A 10,917-nucleotide genomic window follows, 5' to 3' on the forward strand; every position below is an offset into this window, starting at 1 on the left:
GCATGACTCATGCTCCTGTGACACAGTGCTCTGTTCAGCTGTTCCGTGTCTGCCTTCTCCCACATACATGTGACCCCTGAGGACGCTGTGCTCTGTTGCCCGGCTCTCTTGCCCTCCACAACAGTGCCTGACACGGGATAGCAAGTCGGTAAATAAATATTGATTGAACTCATTGCAACTAACTTCTGTCTGTCAACTTGGCAATCGCATTGAATTCATTGTTTGATTTTCTGGCAACAAAAAGAAATGTCAGTAACTATGAACTTCCGTGGAACAGCTCATGTGTCTCCAATGACTGAGACACAGGTGAACGAAAGTGCAACTTGCCTTCTTTGTTCCAATCGAACTCAAACGCTCACCATGTAAAGAATGTCACATGCTTCCTCGTGGAACTGAGACGTGCTTTTCAAGAGGATTAACTTATAAGAGTCAGATAATCCTCCTGGGTTGGATAAATAGATCTTATAGAAATTCCTGGGGCACGTTCTACATAAGGCCTTTCATCAAAATTAAATTAGCAACAAAATGAGCTTTTCTTGGGGTAAATTAAAGTTGGTTTTTATTTTTTCCTTTATTCATGATAGAGCATAAATATGTAGGTGAGAGGCGTGAGTGAGGGCGGGACAGAGAGAGAAAGGAGTATCCTCCCCTGGGTCTAGTCATCCATGATCCTCTTCGGCCAGTCTTCAAACCTATTGGATCTTCGGCACTCTCACGCAGGCTAAGAGTGTTTTAGGCTGACCCGGTTAGGGATTCCAACCACAGTCACTATGTGGGATCCAGCATTTGATAGGCAGGATTCTCCTCCAGATACACTCAGTGTTTCAAATGCCTCACTCACGTGCTCCCACTTCCAGAAGAGAGGGAAGGAGAGGAGGGCTGGAGCTCCTGAAGGGCTTCCAGCCATGTCTGCAAAGGGGTAGATATGGGACTCGCACAGAAGAACGTAAGAATCCCAGTGACATAGAAAACTGCTGGCTAACATGGGTACCTATAATAACATGACACACATGGAAGAACTTGGACGAATAAAAATACCACTCCATCAGCTGCCTCCCCACCCTTTAACACACCGAAGCTGAGCTTTAGCCTATGTCACAGCCCAGCAGAGTTTTGGGGAGAGCTGTCACTGGGGCAGTGATCTAACCCAGGCCATGTCCACAGAGCACATGCAACACTGGTTTACTTCCCTCCTACAAAAACGTTGGTCCTGGCGAGGTCAGCCCACGCCCCCTCGTCTCCCTCAGGTACGGCGCTATCTCTGCTCCTGACTGAATCACACAACTGTGCAAATATTTTACTTTCATATATCATCTGTAGCAAGTGTAATGCCGAGATTTCAAGGTAAATAGCTGGAGAAATTGCAGTTGTGTTATCAGACGGACATTCCTATCATCGCAAATCAAATTTTGCCGTGTGCAGCCGAAAGCAAATAGTGGTTTTAGTTTAAACCCTTCACGTGGGCTCTTTCAGGCCATACATGCGAGGCTGTGAGTTTGGTCAACAAATAATCAAATAAAAACATATTTTGTAAGGGTTATTCTCAGCTAAGAGGTTGAGCTCTTTGCTTTCAGATGCTATATATATTTTTTTCTCACTTTCTCCCTCCCCCCTTGGGGAGTAGTCACCCTCCAGTTCCTTCTCCTTCATTTCTCCTTTTGGGATTTTGGGCATGCCCCCAGAATGTTTTTTAAGCTGCCAGGTTCAGGATTTGAACTGCATAGTTCAGCTATGTGGTATTCAGCCTTCAGCCTCCTAACCACCACACTACAGGCTGGTCCCACTTTTTGCCTTTATTTTTGAGAGGTTTTTGCTATAGGGTGTGTGTGCTCTCCAGAAGACAGAGAGAGACAGAGGGGTAGAAAGTGAGAAATCACCCCCCAGGGGAGATGGTCACGCTGCAATCCCTTCTCCTCCATTCTCCTCCTCGGATCTTGGGCATGCATGCACACGCACCAGGTGTGAGTTTAAGCCACCAGGTCCGGGACTCGAACCGTGGTCGACTACATGGGAGTTCAGTGACATAGCCATTACGCTAACTGCTGGTCCCTCACTTTTTGCCATTTTTAATTGAGTTGTTTGTTTACTCATTACAGTGTTTTGAGAGTCCTTTGTATATGCACATCTTTTATCAGATACGTACTTTGCAGAAATACTCTCCCAATCTATGGTTTGTGTTCTATGCTCTTAACAATGTCTTTCAAACAGCATACGTTTTTAATTTTACAAAGTTCAAATGATCAGTATTTTCCCTCTGGATCATGCTTGTGGTATCATGTCAAAGAACTCTGTTAACCCGCAGTCATAAAGGTTTTCTATTTTTTCATTCTCAAATTTTCATAGTTGAGGTTCTAAATTTGTATCTACGATCCATTTTGAGTTACTTTTTTGTAGATAGTATAAGGTTTGAATCAAAGTCATTTCTTTGCTTATATATATTCAAGTGCCCCAACACTGTTGGTGGCGAAGATTCAACCCACATACTTGCTGAATCTACCAAAGTATTAAAATTCAGTTCTTCATATGTATACGTGAGTCCATTTTTTTTTTTTAATTTGCCACAGGGAGCATGTTATTGCCGGAAAGAGGCAAAAGAAAGTGAGAGGGAAAGGGAAGAAGCATCCCGCTATGAAGCTTGGTAATGTTTCAATTCTTTCTCTTCCATTTCTCCATCCTGTTGTAATTTGGGGCACACACACACACATACACACACAGACACACACAGACACACACACACAGTGTATTTTCAAGCCAGCCATGAGGCCAGGATTCAGGCCGTGTGGTTGGCCATGCAGGACCTAGCTTCATTAACCATTTGGCCATGGAACCACCCCATGAATCTATTTCCAGGCTTTATTCTGATCTATTTTTATGCCAAAACACATTGTTTTGATTGCTTTTAGCTACATAGTAAGTCTTAAAATCTTTTTTTTTCAAAGTTGTTTTAACTATTCTGGGTCCTTCATGTTTTCATATGACTTTTAGAATATGTTTGTCAATTTCTACCATAAATTAGTCTCCTGGGATTTTGATCAGAATTATGATTAGTCCGTGATTAATTTGTTAAATTGAATGATTGAACCTATTGAGGAGTCCAGGCCATAAACACAGAATATCTTTTCATTTATGTAAGTATTCCTTAATTTTTCTCAGTAATGTTTATAGTTTTCAGTGTTCAGGTTCCATATTTTTTGCCAGATTTGTTAAGTATTTCATAATTTTGATGTTATTATAGATGGCATTTTAATTCTAATTGACAGATGTTTGAATTATATAATTTTTCAATTAATTGTAGAAATATAATTAATTTTTCTATAGTGATCATCCAGTCTATGAGTTTACTAAACTCAGTTGTTATTTTACAACATTCCATTCGATTTTCTACTTAATTTTAATTGATAGCTGTTTGAATTAAATAATTTTTCAATTAGTTGTAGAAATATAATTATTTTTTCTATATTGGTCTTCCAGTTTGTGACTTTATTAAGCTTGGTTATCAGTGTTAATACCTTTTTACAACATTCTATTAGATTTTCTACATAGATGATCATGACCTCTGTGAATAATGAGTATTATTGGCATTGTTTCTCCTTACTGTCTGAACACTTTTTATTTCCTTTCCTTGGTTGATTGCACTGTCTAGTTCCAGTAACATGTTGATTGGAAATGTTGAGGGAAGACATCTTCATCTTGTTTCTGATCATAGGATGCGACAGCAAGTTTTGTGTGTCAACTGGATAGGCAACAACACCCAGTTATTCAACTAGACTAATATAGGTGTTGTTGGGGAGGTATTTTATAGACATAATTAACATCTACAAGAAGTTGATTTAGGCAAAATATCCTTGATAATATGAGTGGGCCTAATTTAATCCACATGGTAAAGCATTAAAAAGCAAAATTGAGGCTTCTCTAAGAAAGAAAAAGTCTGCCTCTAGACTATGGTATCAGCTCCTGTCCAAGAGTTTCCAAAAGAATGGCCTGCCCTTTTTATTCCTCCTGTTTTTTAAATGCCACATTATCTTTTTTTGATTATTAATTTTATTTATTTATTAAATTTGCTACAGGGCATGTGTGCTCACTAGATAGAAAGAAGGAAAGTGAGAAAGCAAACCGCTCTTCTTACAGCCATCAGACCACCCCATAATCTCTTACTACACACACACACATGCATATTATATTATGTATCTAGGTATATAGGAATCCATTAGGACCAGGAGGTGGCATAGTAGTTAGGGTGCTGGACTCCCACATGGCCATCCATGGTTTGAGTCCTGCAAGCTTGCTTTCTTACTTTCTTCCTCTCTCTCTGTCTCTCGCTGATGAGCATACATGACCTATAGCAAATTTTAAGAATAATAACAATAAACAAAAAATAAATAAATAATTAAAAGAGAAATGTATCTAATATCTATCTAGATACACATAGATAGATGCATTGTAGATATCTCCTCCAGGTACTGTTTTTCTGGACGATCCCGAACTAGTTGTTGGCTTTGCTTAGATGCACTTTGATCAGGTGGAGAAAATGCCCATTTTTTTCTAGCTAGCTGAGACATTTTTTATGATGAATAAATGTTGGATTCTGTTAAATGCTCTTACTGCATATATTGAGATGAACACATTTGACCGGAGAGAGACAGAGCAAATGAGAGAGAGAGAAGGTTGCCAGGTTCAGGACTCGAACTGCGGTTGGCCATGTGGGAGTCCACCTCCTTAACCACCATGCCACCTGCTGGCCCTCTATATTACCTTTTTAATACATCATTGAATTCATTTTGATAACATTTTGTTCAGAACTTTCACATTCAAGTTCCTGAAATGTATTGTTTGTAGTTTTTCTTTCTTATAGTATCTTTGTCTGGGTTTGGTAATCCTGGCCTCATAGTTGGGAAGTATTATCTCCTCTTCAATTTTTTGGGAGAGTTTATATAATATTGGTATCACTTCTTTTTTAATATAGAATTCACCACGGAAGCCATTCAAATGTGCAGTTTTCTTTGTGGACGGGATCTTGTTTTGTTTTCTACAAGTTCAATTTCTTTAGTAGATGGACTAAACAGATTATTTGTTTATTCTTGAATGAGTCTTCAAGGAATGTCTTCAAACATCTGTATATTCTGTAGCGCTGTCGCTTCTCTAATCTTGACATTGGTGATTTGTTGTTCTTCTCTTTGTTTGCTGATCAGTCTGGCTAGAGATTTTCAGTCTTTTTTTTAATCCTTTCAAGCAACAAGTTTTTTAGTTAATTTTTCTCTATTTTTCTCCTGTTTTTATTCCATTAATTTCTACTCTGGTCCTTGTTAGTTCATTTATTCTTTTTTAAAATTATCTTACTTAACTTTATTTATTTATGTACTTATTTTAATCTGACCGGGGTAGGGGGGAGGGAGAGAGAGAAAGAGAGAGAGAGAAAGAACACAAAGGCAAGCTGCCAGGTCCAGGACTCAAACTGCAATTGGCCACATGGGAATCTAGCACCCTTAACCACCATGCCACCAACTGGCCCCAGTTCCTTTATTCTTATTGTGGTTTTCATTTGCTCTTTTTCCTCTAGTTCCTTGGGTGCTAACTGCTTTAAAACTTAAAAAAATTTTTTTTTTTGCTAATTTCCCCCATCCTCCTTTTGGGATTTTGGGTATGCTCACATGTCCAGCATTAGTTTGAACCTGCCAGGCCCGGGACTCAAACTACGGTCAACCATGTGGGATGTATTGGTGATATAAATTTGCCCCTAAATTCTGCATATTGCAACCTTGAACTCACAGAACACATGAGACCCTGCCTAGGTTTCTCTCTGCCTTGCAGGCTGGAAATACTCTCAGGGAATAAAGCTGAGGTAATCAGGGCTCATTGCATTTGTCTCATGTCTCTCACAGATCACCTTCTTTGCTTAATGTACGAGTCTTCAAAATGGTCATTTCAGAGGGGATGGTCACGCCACAATCCCTTCTCCTCCATTCTCCTCTCAGGATCTTGGGCATGCACGCACACGCGCCCCGCGTGAGTTTTAAGCCACTGGGTCCGGGACGCGAACCGCGGTCGACTACGTGGGAATCCAGTGACATAGCCATTACGCTAACTGCTGGTTCCCAATTGTGTATTGTTTTTAATGAACTATAGGCAGAGCTTATTGAACCTGTTTTTTACTAGTTTACAGAAGTTCATTCTGTTCATCTCTTCTCAAATTGACCTGTGATGGGAGTATTTACACCACAGAAATCGACAAATACTACATAGCAGAGCTTTCGCGTTTTTGTTTTTCTAGGAAGTCAGTTTACCAGCACACCATCCAAGCTAGTTCTTCCTTATAAGTATTTTCTCATGATTGTTTACTATTTACACATACATTACCACAGGAGATTTATATTTCTATTGAAGAATTTTAGTAGCACAGTTTTCAAACTAAATTACATTTGGGAAGAATTCACATCTTCCAGTTTATGACATTCAATCTTCCCATTCTAAATAAAAGGTCTATAACTGATAGAATGTTTCACACAAGTCTCTTCAAAAATGGTTACATTTTCTTTGTATGAGTCACATACATTTTATGAACCATGCCATTAACAGTATTCCAGACCTAAATTGTGCTAAAGTTGAAAAATGACTCAAAAAGAAATAAGAATGAGAAAAAACATACTTGGATGTTTTGATGTTTTGATGGTAGGCTCATTTAGTGCTGAAAAAAAAAATGACTCATCTGCCTTCTAAGAAGCAAAAAAGAAACAGCATCTGGAATGCTCATTTCCAAAAAAGTCAACCAAGTAATGGGTCAGCAGATGGCATGGAGGTTAAGGTGGCTGGATCTCATATGGCCCACCATGTGCTTTGAGTCTGGGACCTCATAGCTTGAAAAACTTGCCAGGGATGTGTGTGTACCTATGTGCCCAAAATCCCCAGAGAAGAATGGAAGACAAAGGATTGCTGTATGGCCATCCCCATAGGGGTGCTTTCTCACTTTTCCTCTCTCTTTCTGTATCTGTCTCCAGCAAATGCACGTGCCCTATAGCAAAAATTTAAATGAAAATAAAAAAGAAGTGAGGGGCTGGCAGGTGTGGTGGTTAAGGATGCTGGATTCCCACATGATCAACCATGGTTTGAGTCCTGGACCCGGCATCTTGCTTTCTCACTTTCCCTCTTTCTTGCTCTCTGGTCAAAGTAAAATAATAATAATAATAAATAAATAAAAAGTTATTAAAAGAAAAAGAAGTGAACCAAGGAATTAAAAATGAATCATGTAAGGCAAAGCTTAAGGGGTTGGAAGCTTTATCCTAGAAAAGAGAAGGCTAATGTATAATATGATAAATAATATAAAGATTGTTCTTTTAAAAATATTGCTAAATAGGGACCAGCAGATGGAGTAATAGTTACATTGTTGAACTCTCACACGGCCAACCATGGCTTGATTCTCAGACCTGGTCCCACGCGCCTGGTGCCCGGGCACGGGTGAGTATGTGTGTGGTCAAAACCCCAAGAGGAGGATGGAGGAGAAGGGACTGTGACATGGCCATCCCTCCAGGGTGGGGAGGTGGTGGTATTTCTTGCTTTCTGTCGTTGTATTTCTCTCTGCCTCTGCAGCAAGTACAACGTGCCCTGTAGCCAAAAAATAAAATAATAAACAAGCAAAAACCCTAAAAAACAAACAAAAAAACCAACATGACACAAAACGAAACAAGAAAACCCAAATTCTTTAAAAAAATATGCTAAAGAGTTCATCTAAGAATGAGCACTTGCCGGAAACAACGAAGAGGGAAGTCATGCAATAGTCATAGCAGAATGAAATAAAAGGACATGGCCAATCTCACACACACACACACACACACACACACACACACACACACACACATATATATATATATAATTTAGGCAAATCACAATGATTGAACTTCTGATCATGGTTCCTGAGTTTTGATACTCAATAGTCATGCAAATGTGAAAAAAAGAGAGAAAAAAAAAAAAAAACACAGAGCCAAGAACGTGGACTCCTCAGAGATCTGGTCAGTGACTCAATATACTTGGCAGGTTTCTTGTCTTTCTGGCCCTTTACTGTTTAGCTTTAACTTGGAATGAGAAAGTGAGGAGAGAAGAGGCCTCATGAAGAGCAAATGTCACCCCCTCGGCATGGCTTTAATATTGACTATGTTAGAAACAATATAAATTTAGTTGAAGACTGCTTTTTCTCCTTATACGGAGCAGCAGAGACCCACAGTGTTTTGAAAACCAGAGCCTCCTAAATACGAGTTTAAAGTTATTTCTTAGTACTCATGTGAGGAGTTTCAGAAAGGATCATATTTTGAACATATGTATAAAACAGCATTCCATAATTGATTTATTAACATATGAGGTCATGTTTATGATTTCTTTCTGAAATATTTAAAAGCAAACTATAACTGCATAATCCTATAAAATCTATTCATCACAAACCTGCTTCAAAAGTTCATAAAAAGCACAAAAAGAGCCAGCATATTGTATTTAGTTACGGTTGAAGTTTGTACTCCAAAGGATAAATGAATACGATTTGTATTTGCTATGGATCAGGCTGTATTTTATTCACATTGTATTACATCTCAGGAGAGAGTTTGCTAAATAAGTCCAAATGGCAGAGATTCAGAAATCCAAAAAAATGCAAACATCACATTTTTTTTTTATGGTGGACAAGACAGGAATGATTAAGAAATCCTTTAGAAAATATTACATTTTTCAATGTTTTCAAAAAGCCACAGAATTCCTAAAAACGGAATCTCTTCCCATCCCATTCTTCAACTGTACTGTCATTGCATGTGATCTTTAAAAATATAAAGTGCACGCTTTGCTCTGCTAAACCCTTTTAATTTGGGTTTCATGGATCCTTTATATTCAGATACATTACTTGTCATCGTCCCCTGCTAATCTCAGTGGTTACCAGAGAAAACTAAAAGTCAAAAATGGATTGGCTATTTCTTTGTGGTGAAATAGCTGGATTTTCAGAAAACCCTCTTCTTACAGAATTACTCCCCAAAATGTATGTTAATACCTCACTTCTTTCATGGAGGGTTCCTGGGAGAAGTGAAACACTGAATCGAATTTACTCTAAGTTGCAATGACTGTGATTAGATCTCTCTCTGAGAATAGTTTTTCTTGAGAGGAATGCAGAGATCTGGTACTTCTGAAAGTCTAGAGAAGGAGAAAGAGAAAACGTGTGGGGAAAGAGGAAAAGATCATGAAAAGAGAGGCCTGGGGGCTAGCAGGCAGCAGCATGTGGTTAGGGCACTGGACTCCCACATGGTCGATTGCAGTTTGAGTCCCAGACCTAGCGGTTTGCTTTCTCGCTTTCCCTCTCTGTCTCTCTCTGGTGAATTGAAGCAATCATGATAATAAATAAATAAAATTAAATAATTCTATTTTTTCTTTTGAGAGGTTTCTTCTGCTATAGGGTACGTGTGCTTGCCAGAAAGACAGAGAAAGACAGAGAGATAGAAAGCGAGAAATCACCTCCCAGGGGGGATGGCCACACCGCAATGCCTTCTCCGCCATTCTCCTCTTGGGATCTTGGGCACGCACACACACGCGCCCGGTGTGCGTTTAAGCCACTGGGTCCAGGACTCGAACCACGGTCGACTACATGGGAGTCCAACGACATAGCCATTACACTAAGTGCTGGTCCCAAATAATTATTAAATAAAAAAAAAGGAAAGGAATGGTCGGGCGTATCAGAAGAGAAGACTAGGAAAAACATAAGGAAGTGAAGAAAGCAATGTTGCCTGATCATGACTAAGAGCAAGTACAGTCATTAATTTCATGTGCCTAGTCCTGTTTTGCCAAATTACAATCTTGAGAGCCTTGTTTTTTAGAAGTATGAAACAAAAGTGTAATTTTTTAAAAAGCAAATAAAATCATGACTCCTACAAATACACACTTGTCAGAGTTTTATTTAACTTATCAGTTAATGAAAGAATCAGTACATTGTAACATATATGAGGACAATCCTTTGAACAGATACTGTTAAATCAAATTAAATTTGACCCAAGGATGCCTCCAGACCTGAGCCCTTGTATGAAGAACTACAACGTAATTTAAGTAAACTAAGTAAGTTAGCAAGAAAGCCTAATTTAGGAGTAATAAATAAGTAGGTCTCAGATAGTCACACTAGTCAAGCAAGCTTCAGTGAATTGCAGGCAACTAACTGGCCAAATGGTGTTCAGATAAGGCAAATACTTCGCTGTCACTACACAGGTATCGAAGAATTTCGCTTTTCTGTACCTCACTTCTGTCTTCTGTTAGTAAATGCTTTCTGTTCCACATGGAGACCCTGGAGTTCTCTGAACCTGTCTTGGCTCTGAGGGTTTCCTGATTCTAGAGTTGCAAACCAAAGCCACATAAGATCTGGAAAACTAGACTTGTTTTAATTTTGTATTTTAACATATATCCCAAAGCAATGAAGAATGCTGGCATTAATTACCAGTGTTCTGCTGATATCCACATGGTAATAACCAGTTGTCTCTTTATCAGTATAAAGTTTGTTTGCATCTGTACGGATAAGGATCACGGGCACTGAATTTACAAGTACAGGTAGCTCAAAATCAATAACAGAGATAGATCCCTAAAGAGTCAGATAACCCCCTAGAGGATCTGTTTAGACCAGACTCATGTTGAGTCCTCTTAATGCAAAAATAAAAAAATTATTTTTAAATATATCAGATAACACAATTGACAGGTTAGCCATCGAAAGAATCTAGAAGCAGTGAAAATCTAGCAGCAAGGAGCACTCCTAGCATTTGGATCTTGATTTATAAACACCACGATCTCCACTATAAGTAAACAGAGCTTTTTAGAGACATGTATTGGGTTAGGGACGAATCAAGGTGAGCCTAGAAGGGATCAGAAATCAAGGGGAACATGTCAAAAAGCCAGATAAAGAAGTTCCCATTGCTAAAT

This window comes from Tupaia chinensis, unplaced genomic scaffold, assembly GCF_000334495.1.
Source record: "Tupaia chinensis unplaced genomic scaffold, TupChi_1.0 Scaffold139602_1, whole genome shotgun sequence".
In the NCBI taxonomy this organism is placed as follows: Eukaryota; Metazoa; Chordata; class Mammalia; order Scandentia; family Tupaiidae; genus Tupaia; species Tupaia belangeri.